General features: G+C 39.8%; 1 pseudogene; it reads right to left on the bottom strand.

Annotated features, from left to right (window-relative positions):
* Positions 1-1,774: 1,774 nt before the first annotated feature.
* On the bottom strand, positions 1,775-13,100 carry LOC100720163 (large ribosomal subunit protein uL30-like; annotated as a pseudogene).
* Positions 13,101-13,883: the final 783 nt, after the last annotated feature.

Here is a 13,883-nt window from a genome sequence, read left to right as displayed (position 1 = left end):
ATGTCTATAAAATATAAAAGTACTGCACCAGGAATCATAGCTTAATCAAGCATAAGTCAACTTCCCCTAAAAATAGATTAAATTTCCATTTTTCACCAAATTGAGAATTTGTATGTTACTTCTGTTTTTAATTTTTATGCTTCAATAATTAACAGAGTAGACTATTATAATCATTTAGTTTTTCATATTATTTTCTTAGTGAATTGAATTTTCCTGTGTTTTGCCCATATTCTTGGGTGGTTTGTTTTTCCCAGTTGATATTTAGATTGGCTTGTATAAACTTTGCTTGTCATATGTTGCAAATATTATTTTCATTTGTTGTTTATTTTTCTATTATAAAAAGACTCACTGTTTTAAAAATGTTGCTTGCTTATCATAAAACATTTAGGCATCAGAGAAATGATTACAAAGAGATAAAACTTTTCCAAATTCTACTTCTTAGAGACTAGAAATCCCAGAAGTAATAAAATTCTGTCTAAACCAGTTCAAACATCTCTCCGTGCATACAGATAACTATGCATCTAGGTAGAAGTTTAGAATAATTTTTAAAAATATGACATAAATTGTATGTAAATTCAGTATATTTAAAACATGCATTCATTTAAAAAGCATATTAGTCTTAAATGATTCTTATATGGAACATTTTAGAATAATATTTGGGACATACTTTGAGTTTCAACTGTACATTTGGAAATCTTTGCTCTAAAAGGTGAAAACTTATCAATGTTTTTCTTTGTCTCTATTTCCAATTTTATTAGTTATCTCAAAATTTTAATGTTAGGTCTTGCAATATTTGGAGAATTTTCTGAACTCTAATTCCTTTGGTTGTCTGTTCTTCTATTTTTAAACAGACCATCCACAATTCTTTCATTTGGCATTTCCATTTCTTTTCTTTATTTTGATTTATTACATTTTATGTATATTTTATTATTCTAATAACATATTTTATGAAGTGCTCATATGACTGGGATTTCCTGAGTTCTTGCATATTTCAGAATATATCTGAGTTTCAGTTAGCTTTGAAAAATGAGTACTGCATCCTGATCATGCCTCTTACTCAGAACTTTACAGATATCAACACTCGTGTCTACTGGTATTATTTTCTTGGGATAAAACTGAGATCAATATGAACCTTCCCAAAACCTCCCCTCCCCACACATGACTTTCTCTTCTTGTTTACATATCTGTTTTTTTTCATTTTTTAATGTGTGTGTTTTAATGGTTCTTTTAGAGCTTACAATATATATGGTTGACTTATCAAAGCTTAATGTTACTGGGAACAATTTTTCCTCTTTTACTCTTTTGAGACTGGGTTTCGCTGTGTAATCCAGGATGATCTTGCACTCCTTCCTCTTGCCTCAGTGTTCCATGTACTGGAATTACAGAGGTGTGCCACTATGCGCCTATAATAAGAACTTTTAATGTCTTCCTGGACAATGTTAAAATGTTTAACTCCATTTAATGTTCTATCAATTTAAGTAAATTGTTGCTGCATATCTCCCTTCTCTACATAACTTAAATCATATAAAAACAATTATTCCTGTAATTATTTTGTACAGAAAATATGCATTTAAATTGACACACAGGTTTAGATCTTTCTTGTTCTTCATTACTTCCTTCATCTCCAAGCATCCACAAGAGATCAATTTCTTTCTACCCAAGGAACATCCTTTATTATTTCTCTAACTACAGTTAGGAGTCTACTTTTGTGTGTATTTGGAAGCAGATACTTTTTATTAACTGACCAAATCATAAAAACACCATGGTAGATATCTCAGTTCATCCTTCTAATAAGCCTGTTGATCTGATCTTCCCTACTTCTAGCATCTCCACCTTCCACAAAAAGGATGGACTTTTCCTGCATTCCACTTAGTGGAAATGGCAATTTAAAGGGCCAGAAGAAGTTATTTGCCTCTTTAAAACATTTTTCCAGTGGTATAGATCTCATGAATCAGATCTTCTATGCAGATGATGCTGTATTTACCAAGAGATTGAGCAATCAATGACTTAGCTGTCAAGGCAATTTGCTTTTTTATTGGTTTTGCCATAGCCAAGCTTGTATATTAGTTCATTTAATGACTTCAGATTTGGGTGCCCCCATGCTACATGATATATGCTTCCACAATTCTCAGCATTTAATTGAAGCCTTTTTAACTTAACAAAGGTACCATTGACGATCTGGAGAAGACAAACAAGCTGCAATACCTTGTGGACCTTTGAGCTTGCACCATTAATACCCCTGATCCAAATGACAAATGCCTATTTGCATTCTGTAAGCACAGAAAAGTTGCCACTTTTCTTGCATTCTAGCCATTCAAATTTCAGTTCTTATTTATTTATCTTTTATTTTAAAAAGCAAAACAGAAAAAAAGATAGAAATGGTATAGAATTTTAAAAAATAGTAGGAAATTAATACTAGTTAATATGTTGCACGTTGTTATCTTACAAGTAGTTGTTCAGGTTACAAGACCTAGGCATGAAAAAAGTGATCAAGAAATCAAACAATGAAAGCACAAACTGTTCTTTTTGATGAACTAACAGAGATTGTTGTCTATCTTGTATACATATACATACATACATTTAAATATGTATACCTATATACATATAATATTTTCATTTCTTCCTTTTCTCCTTTCCCCTATCCCAGTTGTTCTTTCCTTTTGAGCACTTTCTTTCCCTTTCATTAGGACAATATCAATTATACATTTTGGATCTTATTATTCTTTTAGTTTTTTACTTTTTTATGCTAAAAAGAATATGATATTGACAAATTTATGATTTATTTCATTTATGAGTATGGTCTCAAATTGCCTCCATTTACCAATAAAAGCCTCAAAATTATCGTTCTGTGTAGCTGAGTAATATTCCATTGTATAAAAACACAACATCACTTTATCTATTCTGTGGTTGATGGGCATTTGGGTTGTTTCCAAGATGTAGCTATCAGAAATTATGTTGCTATAAACAAGGGTGCACGTATGTCACTGTGGCATGATGTCTTCAATTCTTCTGGAAAATATCAAGAAACAGAATAGTTGGACCGAATAGGACCTGCAATCTGATTTTTTTTTTTTGAGGAATCTCCACACTGATTTCCACAGTGGCCACACTAGCCTACACTCTCACCAATAGTAGAGAAGTGATCCTTTTTCCCTAAAGCCCCACCAACAATTGTTATTGGTTGATTTCTTGATGGCAGCCATTCTTTCTGGAGTGAGATGGAATCTTAATGTTGTTTTAATTTGCACTTCTTCAGTGATGGGTGTTGTTAAACATTTCTTCATGTATTTATTTGCCCTTTGTATTTCTTCATCTGAGAAGTGTGTGTTCATCTCAAATGCCCATTTTTGGGCTTGCTCTCAGAATTTGGGAGCCTGATATTTTTCAGTTCTTTAGTGTTCTAGATATAAGTCCTTTGTCTAAGGGACAGCTAGCTAAAATTCTTTCCCGTTCTGTGAGTTTTCTTTTTCATTCTGCTGGTGACTTCTTTTGAGGTACAAAACTTTTTAATAAGGTGAGATACCAATTATTGATTCTTTGAAGTGCTTCCCGTGTTGTTTGCTTTTTGTTCATGAACTCTTTGCCTACCTCTACGCCTCCACAATTTCTACTGACTTATCTTCTAGTAGATTTAGTGTTTTTATTTTAATATTTGGATCTTAGATCCATTTTGACTTTAATTTAGTGCATGGTGATCAACATGGGTCTAGTTTCAGTCTTCAGCATGTGGAAAGCAAATTTTTTCAGTACAGTTTATTAAAGAGGCTATTTTCCTTCTAGTGGACATGTTTAGTCCTGTTGTCAAAGATAAAGTGGCTGAGCATCTTTGTATTTGTGTGTGTCTTCTAATCTGTTCTACTGATTCTCAGGTCTGTTTTTTGCCAGTACCATGCTAATTTTATCATAATGGTTTTATAGTATAATTTCAAGTGAGGGATTGTGATGCCTCCAGCCTTGCATTTGTTTCCCAAAATTGCCTTTCCTGTTATAGGTCTCTTCTGTTTCCAAATGAATTTTATGAATGTTTTTGCCAGATCTGTGAGGTATGTTGATGATATTTTATTGGATTGTACTAAATATGTATAACAATTTTGAGACTATGGTCATTTTTACAATATTGACTCTTCCTAATCAAGAGCAAAGGATATCTTTCTAATTTCTAATATCCTCTTCAATCTCTTTTTTAGAGTACTATAGTTTTTAATGTATAGGTCTGTTACAGCCTTTGTTAATTCCTAAGTATTTCATTTTTTTGGATATTATTGTGAAAAGTGGTATTTTCATAATATATCTCTCAGTGAGTTTGTTGTTTGTGTACAGGAATTCTATTGATTTTTAAATACTGACTTGTATCCAGCTACACTGCTGAATTTGTTTACTAACTCTAGTAATCTTCTGTTGGAGTTTTTGAGGTTTCTCTGTAGAGTATCATATCATCTGCAAATAGTGGTAATTTAACTTTTCCCTTTCCTATCCTTATTCCTTTTACTTCTTGCTCTTGCATAATTGCTCTGGCTAGTATTCAGAAGTATATTGAACAGAAATTGTGATAGTGGACATCCTTATCTTGTTTCTGATTTTAGAGTGAAAGCTTTTATTTTTTGTCCATTTAGTAAGATGTTGACTGTTGGTTTGTCATATATGGCTTTTATTAGATTGTTGTAAAGACCATCTATTCTGATCTTCTCTAGGGTTTCGAATCATGAATGGGTGTTGGAATTTATCAAAAGCTTTTTTTTTTTTTGCTTCTATTGAGATGATCATGTCATTTTTTGTCGATGTCCGCTCCCGGCCGGCAGGAAGGACACACGACAAAGTCTGGTAGTGGACAACCTTTTCTTTTTATTTTTCTTCTCCGTACAGCCTGCCCTGGGTTCTCCCAGCTGAAGCCTCCTTTGGTCCGCTCTCCGCGGCTCCTCTTGTGCTTTAGTCTGCCCCGAAGCCTCTATCGGTCCGCTCTCTGCGGCTCCTTCTGGGCTTCTACTTCCGGGCTTTTACCTGGCTTCTTCTTCCGCCCAGGGGTGGCACCGGTATATATACGGGTACAGTGTCCAATCATGTTAAAGTAAGCAAGGCAAGCTGATTGGCTAACATCATCAGTTGCCAGGCAGACTATATTGTTGAGCGGGTTGTTTACGCGGTAAGCAGGAAACTAGCATATTCGATGGGAGGGGTAATCTACCTCAGGCCTCACTCTTTACTACAGGCCTCACGTCCGCCAAGTGAGGCGACCGGGCTCGGGGCTGCGGCTCCCAACATCTCCCCCTTTTTTATTTTTTATGAATGTGCGCATCGTAGCCCTTCCTGGACTGGGTGCAGAGGCTTATGCCCTATGCGTAGGCCCACCGTAGGTCCTTGGCTTAGACCCTGGTCGGCCGTCTCATGGTCTGCCAAGGCCCTGAGGCCCTCGTCCTTTTTCTAGGGCCAGGCACAAACTGGACGGAACCTGGATGCACACAAGCTTGCACTCATTTCCTCTCCGTAAAGAAATCCCCTCGGAGAGAAATTTAGACCTGGGCAGCATCTAACAGTCCAGCGGCTTACGTGCAGGATGGGGTAGGGCCTGGCTTAGGTCGAGTCATGCTGGGGAGGCACGCTCTTACCCGTCATTGACTCATCTACCCTGCTATATCATAATTTTTTAGAGGAGGAGTGTGGGAAGCTCACCGTCCCTAGACTCGGTCGTAGGCTAGGCGAGCGAGCCATGCATATGCCTGAGGATCTTTTTGTCCATTTTGGGCTACCGCTATTTCTATTTATCTTGTTGGTTGGTCTGTGATGGATCTCCAGTAGGGCAGGTCTGATCTTTAGTCGAGGGCTTTGTTGCCCGTGTCAGTCTCTCCGGTATCCACAGTGGTTCTCGTCCCGGTTCCTGTGGGAAAACACAAACCGCGCCTCGGTTCCAGCTGATTACCGGATCCGGGCCCATCCATTGTCCTGTCAGGACATCTTTCCACTTCACCCACCCTTTATGGTTGGGGGAAGGGTTGCAGTGCTCCACAGCTGGGGAGCGATTATCATTATTTAAATTTAAAAAATTGTGTGTGAATAGTGCCATGGATAATCGTGCCTTTGGGGCCAGGCCTTGGCCTACTCCCCCTTTTTGTTTTTGTAAAATTTTTTTGAGGCTTTTATGAGCCCTCTCAATGATTTTTTGACCTTGGGGATTGTATGGGATACCATGTTTTAATTGAACCTCCATCATTTTGTAGAACTCATTGAAAGCTTTGCCTATATAGGCTGGTCCATTATTAGTTTTTAATATTTTTGGTTTGCCCCATGCGGCCCAAGCTGCCAGGCAATGATTGATCACATTAGACACTTTTTTATCTGTTTCTGCTGTTGCAAATATGACGCGAGAACAGGTGTCTGTGGAAACATGAACATATTTAAGAGTCCCAAACTCCTGTATATGTGTGATGTCCATCTGCCAAACATCACCAGGGATCAAACCTCGAGGGTTTACTCCCATCGGTATGGCAGGTTTGTATGTGGCACAGGAGTCACATAGTCGCACGATATCTCGTGCATCTGCTCTAGAAACATGGAAATGGTTTGCTAGTGTCCTGGCATTAACATGAAACTTATCATGGAAGGCACGGGCTCGCTCGATTGGTGTTAGTAAGGTAAAAATCTATAACGGGCGAGTGGCAGTGTCAGCAGCCGCATTCCCCTGTGCCATAGGCCCTGGCAGGGATGTATGTGCTCTTATGTGGGTGGTGAAGACCTTATGGTGTCTGTTCTGAAGCAATGTCTGGATAGACAGGAACAGTCCAGCCACTGTGGAAGTGGATCTAATTAAACCGGCAGTCTCAAGCACTTGCATAGCATTGACCACATACCTAGAATCGGAGACAATGTTAATGGCTTCTGAGAACCGTTCAAGAATCATTTTAACGATCTGCAGTTCCACCACCTGAGGCTGATCTGGTTTAAATTGTATGGTAACCGGGGGCTTGCCTAGGATCACATAGGCGCCTATCCCCGTCTTGGAGCCATCTGTATATATTGTAGTTGTTGGGACTAATGGCTCAGAGGCAGTAACCTTTGGAAAAATTATAGGGTGCTGAGTGACAAATGACAAGATGAACACCCATATAAGTCTGGAGGCGACACTGAGGTCCACACCTGCTGACCCAGGGGTGGCCCTTGTTGAAGGCTGCCACCCTGAGCTGTCCTGTCTCTGGGGCGGGGGCCCGTCTGTGAAGGGGGCCCCCTCTGGCCGTTTTTTGGCTCTCTAGCATCTTGTCCACAAATATGGTTGCCCTGAGCATCAAAGACCGACCTACACTCCTCAGCTTTGTGTGATCCCTTCTTGCATCGCCCACAAACATATGGTTTTTTATTCCTAGGGCGAGGCCTAGCATCTGTATTGTTTGGGCAATGACGTTTAATGTGTCCTGGCTCCCCGCAGGCAAAACACCCTTTAGCCTTACATTCCCCTTCTAACCCGCGAGGTCCCCTCTGCTGTACAGCCGCGGCCAGGAGAGCAGCCACTCCCGAGTTGGAGAGCGGCCCCCCTATCTCTCTACATATCCTAATCCAGGCATTGAGGTCCTTGTTCTTATGAGGAGCTATCGCTGCCTTGCACTCCTTTGTATACTGTTTGAAAATCAGCTGCCTTACCAGCGGTCGAGCCACTCCCGGATCAGAAAATATCTTATCGGCAGCATCTTGCATTTGGGCCACAAAGTCAACAAATGGCTCTGTGGTACCCTGAATTATTTTTGAAAGACACAAGGAGGCTGTTCCAGCACCACTTATCTGCTTTCAGGCGCGGAGTCCTATGGCATTGATTTGCTCATAGACAGCGCCGGGGAACTGGGTCTGGTCATCAGCGTGCCGACCTTCTCCCATAAGCATTTCCTTGTTCCACCCCCGGTTTCCTCGATTGGCGTTTTTCTCAGCCTGCTCGGCAGAGAACTCTGCATACCAGGCTCGCCAATCCAGGTAACTGCCCGAGGGCAGACAGGCCTTTGCCAGCTGAATCCAGTCCGCGGGGGTGAGGGGCCCAGAAGACAGATTCTCCAGCATGGCAATGGTGTAAGGCGCAGTCGGCCCAAAGGTTGTAACTGCATTTTTAAGTTCTCTAATCTGCTTTATCTCAAAAGGCTCCCATACATTGCGTCCCTGGCCCATAGCTACTTGTACAGGAAATATCTCGTAGGGGCCACTATCTATCCCAGGTGGATGTACCTCATGAGACAAGCGTCCCCCCTGCCAAAGCCGCCTGTAAAAATACCGACCCGCCGGCGGCGGAGCATAAGACAGCGGCCGTGATTGGGCGGAAAATGGGGGCCCGTGCATCACTTCCTGTTCTGGCGAAGAGGAAGGGAGCTCCCGGGCGGCCGCCCCGCGGCGAGGGATCGCCTCCGGAAACGGCCCCCAAGGTGGGGCGGAAGGCTTCGCCTCCCTCTCGCGCCGGGGAGCGCTCAGGAGCTCTCTACTCCTCCGCAGACCAGGTTGAGCAGAGCGCAATTCGCGGGGCAACGCTGGAAAAGAACCCTGCGACTCCTTATTGAGCGACTTAGGCTCCTGACAGCTGGTCTCTTTGGCCTCCTTGCCATTCAACTTTCCCTCGTCCTCGGAGTCAGACGACTCCGAGGCTAGAGCCCCGTCCTCCTCCTTAGCATCCTTGTTCCCCTTGACAGACACCTCTCGGGAGCTCCCTGACTGGGCCTGCTCAGATACCCTGCGTACTTTTGTAAGCTCTTGAGAGCTTTCTCCACAACCACCCTCGCTCTTAGTGCCGCTACCTAGCATGTTTCCCATTTTTTAATATGTTACTCACCGCGTGAGGCCCAAGGAATCCGCCACTTACGCGTGAGCCTGAGGGGAGTCTAAAAGCCCTGTAGGTGCGCGCCACCCAGAGCCCAGGCTTATCCCCAACTCACCTGTCTCGCAGCTCTGTACTGGAGCGTTGTCCACTTCCACGTCGCGGGGGTGATCAGTCCCCGTACGGGCCACCAAATGTCGATGTCCGCTCCCGGCCGGCAGGAAGGACACACGACAAAGTCTGGTAGTGGACAACCTTTTCTTTTTATTTTTCTTCTCCGTACAGCCTGCCCTGGGTTCTCCCAGCTGAAGCCTCCTTTGGTCCGCTCTCCGCGGCTCCTCTTGTGCTTTAGTCTGCCCCGAAGCCTCTATCGGTCCGCTCTCTGCGGCTCCTTCTGGGCTTCTACTTCCGGGCTTTTACCTGGCTTCTTCTTCCGCCCAGGGGTGGCACCGGTATATATACGGGTACAGTGTCCAATCATGTTAAAGTAAGCAAGGCAAGCTGATTGGCTAACATCATCAGTTGCCAGGCAGACTATATTGTTGAGCGGGTTGTTTACGCGATAAGCAGGAAACTAGCATATTCGATGGGAGGGGTAATCTACCTCAGGCCTCACTCTTTACTACAGGCCTCACGTCCGCCAAGTGAGGCGACCAGGCTCGGGGCTGCGGCTCCCAACAATTTTTGTCTTTTGCTTTGTTGATTTGGTGCATTACATTTATTGATTTGCATATGATGAACCATCCCTGCATTCCTGGGATGAATCCCAATTGGTCTGGTATATAAACTTCTTGATGATTTGCTGCATTCTATTAACTTGTATTTTATTGAGGATTTTTGTGTCAGTATTCGTTAGAAAGATTAACCTGTAGGTCTTTTTGGTTGAGTCTTTCTCTGGTTTTGGTATCAGACTAATACTTGCCTCCAGGAATGAATTATGGAGGATTGCTTCCCCTTCAAATTCATTGAAGAGTTTGAGGCGTATTGGCATTAAATCTTCTCTATATTTCTTGTAGAATTCAGTCATGAATCCATCAGGACCTGGGATTTTCTTTGTTGCTAAGTTTTTAATCATATATTCAATTTAAGTAGCTGATATTATGTTATTCAAAATTGTTGTATCTTCTTGACTGACTTTGGTAGTTCATATGTTTCTAAAAAATCTGTGTACTTCTGTGTTTTCTACCCTATGTGAGTAAAGGTTTTCAAAGTAAATATTTATGATCTTCTAAATTTCCATGGGATCTGTTATAATTTCACCATTTTCATTCCTCATTGCATGAATTTTTTTCTTTCTTTTTCTTGATAAAGTTGACTAGAGGTTTATCAATTTTGTTTATTCTCTCAAAGAACCAGCATTTTGATTTATTAATTTTTGAATTGTTTTCTTAGTCTCAATTGTGTTACTTTCTGCTCTGATCTTTATAATTTCCTCTATTCTATGAGCTTTGGGCTTGACTTGCTCTTCTTTTTCTAGATGTTTGAAGTGTAGCATCAGGTTGTTTATTTGCATTCGTTCTGTTTTCCTGATGTGGGAACTCAGTGCTATAAATTTTCCTCTGAGGACCGCTTTCATTGCATCCCACAGATTCTGGTAAGTTATATTTGTATTTTTGTTTGCTTGTAGATATTGTTTAATTTCTTCTTTAATTTCTATGAGCTTTGAGCTTGACTTGCTCTTCTTTTTCTAGAAGCTTGAGGTGTAGCATTAGGTTGTTTATTTGTGCTCATTTTGTTTTCCTGACATGACCATTCATGATATATATTTACCTCTTGGTACTGCTTTCACTGTGTCCCACAGGTTACAGTATGTTCAGTATCTACATTTTCATGGTAGGTTGTTTAATTTATTCTTGAATTTGATTTGTAACCTTTTGGTTGTTCAAGAGGTTGTTATCTAATTTCCATGTGTTTATGTAGGTTTTAGAGTTTCTTTTGCCATTAATTTCCAATTTCAGTGTATTATAGCCCCATAATATCCATGGGATAATTTCAATCCTTTTGCATTTATTTAAAAATATTCTATGGGCTAATATATGGTCTATTTTAGAGAATGTCTCATGCACAGCTGAGAAAAATGTATATTCTTATGGGGTTGGGTAGAACACTCTGTGAACATCTACTAAGTCTATTTGTTCACAGGTTTGATTCAGTTCTGTTATTTCTTTGCCAACTTTTTTTCTAGTTGATCTATGTCTTTGTGACAATGGGGTAGTAAGATCCCCTACTCCAATTGTGTTATTGTGTATTCGGCTTTTTAAAATTTTATTTAGAGAAAAAATAACAGTAAGTAGTGACTAGTCAAGAAAAATAACACTAAGTAATCATTGATAAATTACATATTGTTATCTTAGAAGTAGTTGTTCAAGTTACAAAATCAAGGCACAAAAAATGAATAATCAGATAATGACAGTACAAACTACTCTGTTTGATGAACTAATAAAAACTTAGTAGTATGGTTATCTATCTTGCACACAGGTATATTTGGTTTTTCATGCCCATTAATATTTGTCTTAGACAGTTGAGTGCTCCTGTATTTGGTATATATATATATATATATATATATATATATATATTTGTTATATCTTCCTCTTGAATTTTTCCCCTGACAAGTATAAGTATGTAGTGACCTTTTCTAACTCTTGTGATCATTTTCACTTTGAAGCTCACATCATCTGCAAACAGAATAGCAACCTCTGCTTTTTTTTAGCAGGTTTGTGTTGCACTGAATATTGTTTTCTATCCTTTGAATTTTAGTCTATGATTTCCTTTGAGTCAGATGTTTTTCCAGTGTACAGCATATTTCTGGATTCTGTTTCTTGATCCATTCTGTCAGCTTATCTCTTTTAATTGGTATTGAGGCCACTTATGTTGATGGATATAACTGCCATTGTTGTGTTATTTTCCCATTGTTGGTTTTCTGCTTTTTCTCCTTGATTAATTTCTTGACCTGTCTGGTGGTTTCTTTATGTTTTGTTCTGGAATTTGTAGTCATTTTTTATCTCTATCTAGCATGTCTTTTATTATTCTTTTTAAGGTTGATTTGGTAGATGTGAATGTGTTCAGTTGTTCTTTGTCATGGAAGTATCTTATTTCTCCATTAATTCTCAAAATTTTTGCAGGATACATCAATCTAGGTTGAAATTTTTTTCTTTCAGGGCTTGAAACACTTTTCTCCAAGCTCATATTGATTTGAGAGTCTGTGCTGAGAAGGCTGCCATGATTCTAATGGGTTTTCCTTGATAGATGAGTCATGTCTTTTCTCTAACAGGTGTTAATATTTTATTTTATGCTGGATTTCTGGGATCTTGAGTATTATATTCTTCCTAGGCTGACTAATCTTGGAATACTGATGTAATCTAACTCTTAGTGCCTATTGTTATTGTGACGTCAAGCCTTTCCTGGCCACCAGAGCCTCCTGGCTATAGGAAGCATCTCATCTGGGACCCTACTATGTCCCTGGGGATGTTCAGGTCCTTTCACATTCCTCTGGGTGGGGGGAGTCCTTGTTGGTGCTCTTATCAACCCACCTTAGATTCTCTGTATAGAAGGAAGACTCACTTACCATCTTTCTAGGCTTGCCACAGTCCTATAGCTGGGGGAAAAATATGCTGCTGCTCCTGTTTACCCACTGAGGTCCTCTATTTGAAAGGGAAACTAACCACACTGTCACTAGCTTGCAGAGGTCTTCTGTGTGGGGGAGGGTTTGCCAGGGCTCCCACCAACCCATCAGGTGGGCTACAGGTGGTGGAAGGGATTGCTGATGGTCTTTGGGCTGCTGAAGTCTTTTGGGTATAGGGGCAGGATGACTGGCAATTCTGTTGGCTGCCGAGGTCTTCGGGTCTGGAGGAAGGGAGCCAATGACCTCATCAGCTGAGATGTCTTCCTGAATTTCAGTTCTGTTCTGTATATCTCTTCACTCTTTATGATAGTGCCTGGCTTTTTCATAGTTGAGCTTCCTCCTTGCCTTTTGAAGCATCTTCTGGGCAAACTTCTTTCTTTCTCATGTGCTTTACCTTCAGGTCTGTGAAATGTCTTCCCATTTTCTTATAGATTTCTGGCAAAGTGGGAATCTTCTTTTCCTCTATGTGACACCCTCCATATCCCAGCAGGAAAATAGCTGCTATGGGTCTATTACTGAGGAATTTCTTCAATTTTTCTTTGTCTTTACCTCCATACTATTAGCATATTTTTGCTGAAGTAATAAGCCTTTTAAAGTCTCTTGACATATATGGCACCTACAGTTTTTGGCATCTAAAGCAAACTGGATAGAGATCCATTTAACAACTCTCTTTTAAAGACTCTCTTCTATTCTGCCTTTCATTGATTTCTTCAGGAGATCTTCAACTGTTCATGTTTTAAAGAAGCACTGATTAGGCTTTCTTGAACCTTTAATTTGAGGTTTTCAACAATTTTGAAAAATTCTCAGCTATAATCTCTTCAAATTCTGCTTATGTACAATTTTTTGCAATCTGTCTGATATCCTATTATGTCAGTGTTTCTCACATATTTTTAAAATCTATCTTCTGAATTTTTAGTCTTTTCCTTTTGGATATTTTCTTTTAAAAGTGCTTTTATTTCAATAATTCTTTTTTCACTAGTATCTAAACCTGCTTAATGTACTTATTTTAGCCAATTGGATGTTCAGTTCATGAATTTTGCTTTAGTTCTGTTTTATAGTTCCTAATTCTTTTTCAAACTCCTCAAATATACATTTTATCTTCCTTGATATATTAAGGATACATAGAACATCTTTATTTTAAAGTTTATACTTATGAACTCCATTAACTTAAAAACCAAAGACTTTTTCTATTTATTCTTGTTTCTCTTGGTTTTTGTTTAGGTTTTCTCATTCTGTCATTTAATTCTTGAGTGGTCAGTGGGAGAATTTCCTGAGACTAGGAAATAACATATCCTCTAGTGGTAGGAAAAATTGGTGGCAGAATGTTCATTACTAAGTTCTAACCTAGTGAAGTTACACTGGACATCAAGGATCCAAAAGAAATAAATTAAAGACTCAGTCTTCCACTTGTGATAATAGTAGGCTAGGTAATTCAAGATGATTCTTTTTTCCTTTATGGTTCATCTTATTTTTTCTTTATGGCTC

Source organism: Cavia porcellus, unplaced genomic scaffold (genome assembly GCF_034190915.1).
Source record: "Cavia porcellus strain 051 isolate PalLab524CR breed Dunkin Hartley unplaced genomic scaffold, mCavPor4.1 scaffold_13, whole genome shotgun sequence".
Classification (NCBI taxonomy): domain Eukaryota; kingdom Metazoa; phylum Chordata; class Mammalia; order Rodentia; family Caviidae; genus Cavia; species Cavia porcellus.
This window is presented reverse-complemented; position numbering and strand designations above follow the sequence as displayed.